Source organism: Phallusia mammillata, chromosome 1, assembly GCF_965637545.1.
Source record: "Phallusia mammillata chromosome 1, kaPhaMamm4.hap1.1, whole genome shotgun sequence".
NCBI lineage: Eukaryota > Metazoa > Chordata > Ascidiacea > Phlebobranchia > Ascidiidae > Phallusia > Phallusia mammillata.
The window spans coordinates 22,078,892-22,086,570 of NC_137252.1; the positions used below are offsets into that span (position 1 = coordinate 22,078,892).

At 36.1% G+C, this 7,679-nt stretch overlaps 1 long non-coding RNA gene across 1 annotated transcript; it reads right to left on the reverse strand.

Annotated features, from left to right (window-relative positions):
* Window positions 1–441: 441 nt before the first annotated feature.
* On the reverse strand, window positions 442–1,723 carry LOC145209119 (uncharacterized). Its single transcript, XR_013855011.1, has 4 exons — window positions 1,608–1,723; window positions 925–944; window positions 699–787; window positions 442–535 (listed from the first exon to the last, which is right to left on the reverse strand). It is a non-coding gene; the product is annotated as an uncharacterized LOC145209119 (long non-coding RNA).
* Window positions 1,724–7,679: the final 5,956 nt, after the last annotated feature.

The following is a 7,679-nucleotide window of genomic DNA, read 5'->3' on the forward strand; positions in this document are numbered from 1 at the left end:
TGTTCCGGTTTGGGCAAATTATCCGGTCCAAACCAGTTTGCGGTTCAAATTTTCAATCGTTTCAGTTTAATTCTACCCATCATCTACTTGGCCAGTTGGCCTTATCAAACTCCAAAATAATTTTGACCGGGCACTGATATTTTTGACACGCCCTATAAGTGTTATCTCGCGTATTCTTCCGTGCGCTGTTTTGGAAAAAAATCACAAAATATAAAACGACTGCATTTTTACTGGTTCAACTCGGGTTCGGGTTTTTAGAAAAACGTAAATAGCGGTTCGAGTTCGGATCGGGTTTAATGAAATTAACCGCTCAAACCGGTTCGCGGGTTCGGGTTCAGTTCCGGTTCGACTCCCTGAACTAAACACACCAATTTAATTTAATTACAACAAATTGTGCTACAATTTAAACAAATTTTAAAGTTTCTTTTACAGCACACAATGTAAAGTTGAATTTTCTTTTATTATTTGACACAATTTATCAGCATTTCAGAAAACAGTATGTGGTTTTTCAATGCTGTTGGTTGTCGTGTTGACTCTGAAATATACAAAATTAGCAAAAGTTTTTTTTAAATGGAAAAATAAATGTTGACACAATGCACTTTCAGTCGATATACGTTCAGGAAATACATGATGTCGCCAACGGGTATGTGTTTACTTCGATATCGTTATGACATCAGAAACAGAACAACGCAACTTACCAGTTACCACACAGGTTTCATGTTGCGACTTTGCATCTCATCAACAATGTCACTAACAATAGCCCGTTCAAGTGCTTCCTCGTCCATTACTGCAATGTACAAATGTACATACAAATGTAAACAAGTGCAGAGATTGTATCACGAAAATATACTGTTTTATTTAATGATTAATATTTTACACAATAACATCACCAACATTTTAAGCTACATCCAAAACAAATATTACCTTGATTCTGAACATCGCCGCTGAAAGAAAAAAAAGAAGAGTCAATTTTTCATTAAAGAACAATTTCGAATTATTAACTTTCATCAACTAAATACGAATGAAAGAGCGATAGACAAAGCATTTTTAATTATGTTGTCAAAACGTTCCACAATTCATGGTGTTTGCCATTCGCTTGGGACTACGTGTTATCACAGTGAAAATAATCACTTTAATTTTGTGGCGAAGCTCATTTATACTAGTGATGCACCGAAGTTTCGGTTGGCCGAAACATTTCGGCCGAATCCGCCGTTTTTCAATGTTTCGGTTTCGGCCCGAACTTTTTTGAAAATTCGGCCGAAACCGAACTTTTTTATTGCATTGAATTAAGGCCTTAAATTTCATCTACGCCCATACGAAACATCATAAATTAACTACTTGTTGTATCTATGAATTACCAGCCACGTTGTCTGCAAAATATTAGTTGTTTAGCAAAGCTTATGCATTGCGAAATGATTCTAGTTTGTCAAAAATGAAGTCATTCTCATCAACAACAGAAGGTTCAGTTGAAAACATCCCAAGAAACAGGGATTTTAGGTTCGGTCTGATTCGGCCGAAATATTCGGTTTCGGCCCGAACCTTTTTAGGCGGGTTCGGTGCATCACTAATTTATACCAAATCACTTAAAAATATATTTCAAAACTTACTTCAAAATATGGTGGGCAGCTGCAACTCCATGTTTCAGGGCATGAAACCAACCAGCTTCGGTGCTTGCAAGGCACAAAGTAGCAACCAGAAGAAGAGATAGACACAACTTGTTCATGATGATAGTTGAGATGATGAAGTTATTAACTTACTGATGATTAGAACGCTTTATGTACGAGTTTTATAGATATGCAGTGTTTGTACTGACGATTAAATTCGGTTAAAAGTTAGGTCAAAGAGTTGGAAACAGTTACTTTTGGATTACCATTTCGTCATTCAATGGGTATAACAATTGCACGTATTTTTGGAAAATCATCGCCGCCGTCTGTAGAGTGCATATTTTTCCATAACCTTATGGGTATGAATAATGAGAAGCTCTTATTGTTTAAATACAATAAGGGTATTGTTCCACCAACTAAAACGATTTTAATTCAATCAATAGTTGTATTTAATGAAAAATCTTTTTGATGAAATAGGCTTTCAAAGAGCTGTTTGGTGACAATTGGTGCACCATTAATTGAAATTTTTGGTTATAACCCGGCACAAAGTTTCCTCCCCTCTCATTTGATGGATTTTACCAGTAAGACAAAAAAACGCAACCAAATTTCCCAGTAAATTTGCATCTTTTATTGACCCAGCCTTAATTATTTGACTGATTGTTGGTTTGCATTGGTTTCCTGCGTTTGATTCCAAACACAATAAGAAACGTGGTTTTTCTTCATGAAATTGTTTGCATTAGTTAAGCTAAGTTGAAGAGATAAACCGTTTTAGGCCATTTGAAAAACAACAAACAAAGTTAGAATTGAAACCAGACTCGATGCTAAAAACTGCAAACATTTTTGTCTGTAAAATGTAAATTTTTACTAGAACTTTTACTTAACATTTTATGACAAAAATAGAGACTGTTGATAAAACCATAGGCGCCAAGTTTTTTGAAAAAATGCAAGGTGGCGGACGTCAAATACACCACTATATGTGACGTCACTAATGCGTGCAACCACAAGAACTCAAAATCAAAGCCAAACAAACTTTCGCATTGTACACAACAATGCCCCAATATTCACTGGCAGACAATTGTGTGTTTGACGTCATAAACAAGGCATTAACCAAACCAGGTTGCAGTTTTAAGCCATGTTTTTGTGGCTGTATCGCCAGCACGCTTGTTTGAAAGCAAAATTTGTACTAATTTTCTTCAGATTTGACGATATTTCGTCCGATACCTGTACAAACTAACCAAAATGTGCACGGTGGCCGCCACCGTGCTTTAAAAACCCACCCGCCACCGCCTACTCGCAGGTGTCTTGCACTTTGGTTCGTTTGTTTATTACTTCTGGATGGACTATTAACACAACTTTAATAATAAGTTTTCTCATTAACTTTTATTTGCCGGTGCGTCGCAAATACAGAAAACTTTTCAGAGGCTTTACAGCAAGCCTTTAGCACAGGGGTTACCAACCTGTGGTACGCGTACCACTAGTGGTACGCGAAGGGGTTTCAGGTGGTACGCGAGTAGCTTCTGTTTTGTTCACAAAAACCTCGATTTGCAACTTTATATTTTGTTTATCTGGTTTTGTTTACAAAAAAACATTCCCCGGGCCTATTGTCATTGTTACGTAACTATTCCTGTTGTTTTGTATCATTACGATCTTCAAAATACAGGTCATGTCAATTCTTAACAAAAAGCATAGTTGCTATATGAAAAGCCGAACACCGCTGTGGCACAGTGGGCGGTAATTATGTCAAATGATTGCTCTTGATAGATATCATCTACTGTTTTGTAGCTTAAGCTAGTGTTGAATAAAATATGATTCGAACGAATTAGTTGTTCTGTAAGAAGTGGTGCTCTATGGTGGTACGCGTGGCAGTGCAGAGCGTCCAAGTGGTACGGGATCGTAAAAAGGTTGGGAACCCCTGCTTTAGCAGAACATTAACTTGTTACATGACTTGACTTTCCTGCGAGCTCAAAACAAGTATAGATCAAAAAAGTAAACAATTGTCGCAAAGTTTTGATTTGATTAACAAACGTTATTATCGTATAATTGCCTCAAAATACCCCTCACCACGTGTTTAAGCAATAAACAATAGTTGGTTAGGATTAAGTTATGGAAGTGGAAGATTTTCTCGTGAGAAACTTAATTGTAAAACGCAGACACATTTGGTTTTACGTGATAATGTGTTCGTGCCGTGTTCAGGTAAGTGCGTAATACGAAACAAACCAAAATTTTGCACCACAACTCAATGTATTAAGTTCTTTTTTGATCATGACAATCATAAAGTAGTAGAAGGCAATAGTTTTTAAACATTAGTTGAAGCATAACGACTTTCCATCAAACAAAGCTCGTTGTTTCGGATAATACACAAAATGCGTCGACTTTTCTGCAAGCGTCTAGTTGCTAAAAATCATAAAAGCGAGCTGGGAAGTATAGCAGTCGTCTATTGTTTTTCGTTGCCTAATTTTATGCACACTTAGTTTTGAAAGTAATCGAAGCAAAACATTCTCGGAAAAAAATGAGCCAGCTGTTTCTTTACAGTTTACAATGAAACTATTCACATAAAATCCTTCTCCGTTTGTTGATAAGAATTCAATGGGTTGAACGATTCTCTATTGAAATGTAAATCGAACAGAAACGTTGAATCTTTTATTTTCAAGAATTTCCGTTTTTTCCTGATTGTTTCGTTAGTTGGTACCGTCGATTTATTGGAACCAAATGATGCTTTGGCGATTTCTTTCCTAAAACTATCCACACTGTTATGGCGATTGAATAGCAGAAAAATATATTATTACAAAAAAATACCGCGAATTCTTGAACGCATTTAAAATAAAAAGCATTGAATAGATATAATTAAAGAGAATGTGAATTGCTCTGAATTTCACCAGAATTTAACAGTCAGTGTAAACAGCAAAATACTATAAACCTTTCGCAGTAGATCCTTAAGGTTGCATTCGACTATCATCAATCAGCATGAACAAGTTAAGTGTTGCTATCCTACTGGTTGCTTGTATGTGCCTGGCAAGCACAGATGCTTTCTGGCTCATTCCCCTCAAGGCAGGAATTGGAATTGCACACCATTTGTTGAAGTAATTGTTCTTATATGGGACTTCTTTTGATGATTACAAAATGGTGTAGCCACATCGCTTAAAATGATATATTATTGATTTTGGATGATTTTACACTTTTTTTTAGTAAACCCCGAAACACAATTGATAACCATCTAGTCCTCCAACTATAATTTTCGGACTGATCATTTCGAGTAGGACTAAACTAAAACTAACGTGTTAGTTGTTTGTTGTAAAAATCAAATAATTATTTTTTACCTCTGCATAAGAGCTCACAACTAATTATTGTTTGTTTTTTGTTTCAGTGGCGATCAACAAGCAGTAGGTAAAAAAGTTTGTTTTAAACAGAAAATATGTTTAACTGAACTTTTGTGATGTGACGTAAAGTAACAGATTTCCATTTTTTTGCAGTGATGGATGAGGCGGAGATAGAAAGGGCGATCATAAAAAACGTTGTTGACCAAATGCACGGTCGTGTAATGTAGAGCATTGGTAAGTATCCTATCTGTAGTGTTTAGGATTATAGAAGTTACTCTTTCGTGCGACAAATGTGACATAATTTTCACTGACGATGCTTTCCCTTCCTTTTCAGTGCCGTCAAGAAGTCAAGACATTGAAAAGCGACGTACTGGAAAATTTATTTGAAGCGTCGATTACTCTTTACCACATAATAAAATGATAAATTTGTCAAAGTGGGGATGTTAATGAAGAAACCAAAATTGTAACTTACCAAATAAAAACAAAATACGAGTTGAAATATAGAATTGCAGGACGTAACGCTTTAATTTAGCTTTTGTTATGTAAATTATAGCAATAAGAATATGAACAAAATTGGAACAGAAATAATGCACATGTTACGTAACTGCATATGTTACGCTAAACTTTTACAGTCCCGCAATTTGAGCTAGCAGTTTAGGCCGCGATGTTAACCAGAAAACCAGTCAACTTGATCTTAACAGAGACTGTCTCTCTAAATTTATTGCGGTTTCTATAACCTTACAACAAGTGTTTGCCACGAAACCAAACTCCCGCAGACTGGTTTGACTTATGAATGAATTGATGGATCTGGAGCATTCTGACAAATACCGGTTTATTCAAGGGCAATAAAACCGTAGTAGCTAACATAAAAGCTCACGAAGTCACGAAGATAACCAAAAGGTATCGCGAAAAGCATTTGCGATCAATTAAAAGCAAATTGTGTGTATAGCCTACTTGCAGTTATTGGGGTATGGTTGTGGTTTATATAAACAATAAAACCAACTTATCAACTTAGTTTCTAATGTTAAATTGAGTTTCAAAACCTATTCTAGTCGAACAGTGAATTTAAATAACCTAAAGATTGTGAGATAATGAAAATTCGGCCACGATTTCCCGTATATATCTTTGGATATAAAGCTAAAACTAGGAATTTTGATAAATAGTTTGTACAGAACGACTCGGTCGTAACGATTTGTTACCAAACAGTACTAAAAATTATAATAAACGAACAGTATTTTTAGAGGTAAAACTATACTTCATCCCAAAGGTGTGAAGAAAGCAGTGGCGGCGTTGCGCTGTCACCTTGAGTTTTTGGAGCACGGTGGCGGCCACAGTGGATATTTTGGTTTGTTTGTAAGGGTTTCGTACTAATAGTCTTTAATGCTAAAATAATCAAGATAGATTTTTCTTTTTACCAACCTCACTGGCGAATGGCAAATACACAATTGATTGCGTACAAAGTGATGTATTAGAAGCAATTATGACGAGCGTTGAAGAAAGTTATGACTTTTGTGATAGAACCAACTGACAAAAAAATTTAAATCCCATCACTACCAACAGACTTATGCAACACACACGCGATTGCGACAACCCACAGTAATATAGGGAACCTGGAGAGGAAAAAAAGTTGCTGGTGCGAGACGTTTTTGTGCCTTAACGCTTTAGTCATTGCTGGTCACATCTATATCTTACATGTATCAAAAATAGGAAACCAAAATGCTATGTTACGACCTATCCCTACAAGGTAACCAGCAACACTACCTTCCCTGGCCGCCCATTTTTAACCAGCTCCCCATTAAATACCAATTACCAACCAGGGCTAGGTATTCTGTTTCTATTAATAGTATTTTTTAAATATGTAATAATTTATCAGTTCGTTGGAATATTTGAGACTAAATTTGGTTTCAGTTTGGAAAACAATGTTTACCACATTTCGTACAAAACACTGGTTACTTATTAAATGCTATGTTTATTTTGCAACGAATTCCTGAGTTGTTTAATGAGGGCAATAGAAAACGTACGGGGTTCCTCAGTTGCTTTGGTTAAAGTGCGAAACTTGCTGCGCCCACTGATGTCTTGGACAACTTGAAGGCACAATTATCATTTCGCCGAAATGCGAAGTTCGAAAATTGTTAATAAACGTTACGCATCACTGCGTGTTGTTTCCAACATTTTTTTTTAAACAAAACGTTGACGTGGTCCAGGTAAGTACTAATATCGACATTGTGAGGTATGGTAGAAAACATCCCATACAGAAACGTATAGATAGGGTATACTCAAAAAACACTATAACCAGGAAGGCCGACTCATTGTTCTCGTCTCGCATGAGTGACACGGGATTAAATGTATAGTGTCCAATGTTCAGAACAAAATAAAAATACATTCCGCGCCTAATATTTTTCAATAACTTGGCACAGATGTGTGTTAGAGCAAGTAGTTTCACCTCGTAAAGCCCAATTTATGGTCTCTTTTCGTATTTGCCAACGAAATGACTTATACCGATGTATGGTTGCAAATTTCGCTCACACTTAAACGCATATACAGTTAAGTGTCCAATGTTCAGAACAAAATAAAAATACATTCCGCGCCTAATATTTTTCTATAAATTGGCACAGATGTGTGCTAGAGCAAGTAGTTTCACCTGGTAAAGCCCAATTTATGGTATCTTTTCGTATTTGCCAACAAAATGACTTTTACCGATGTATGGTCGCAAATGTCGCTCACACATAAACGCATATACAGTATAGTGTCCAATGTT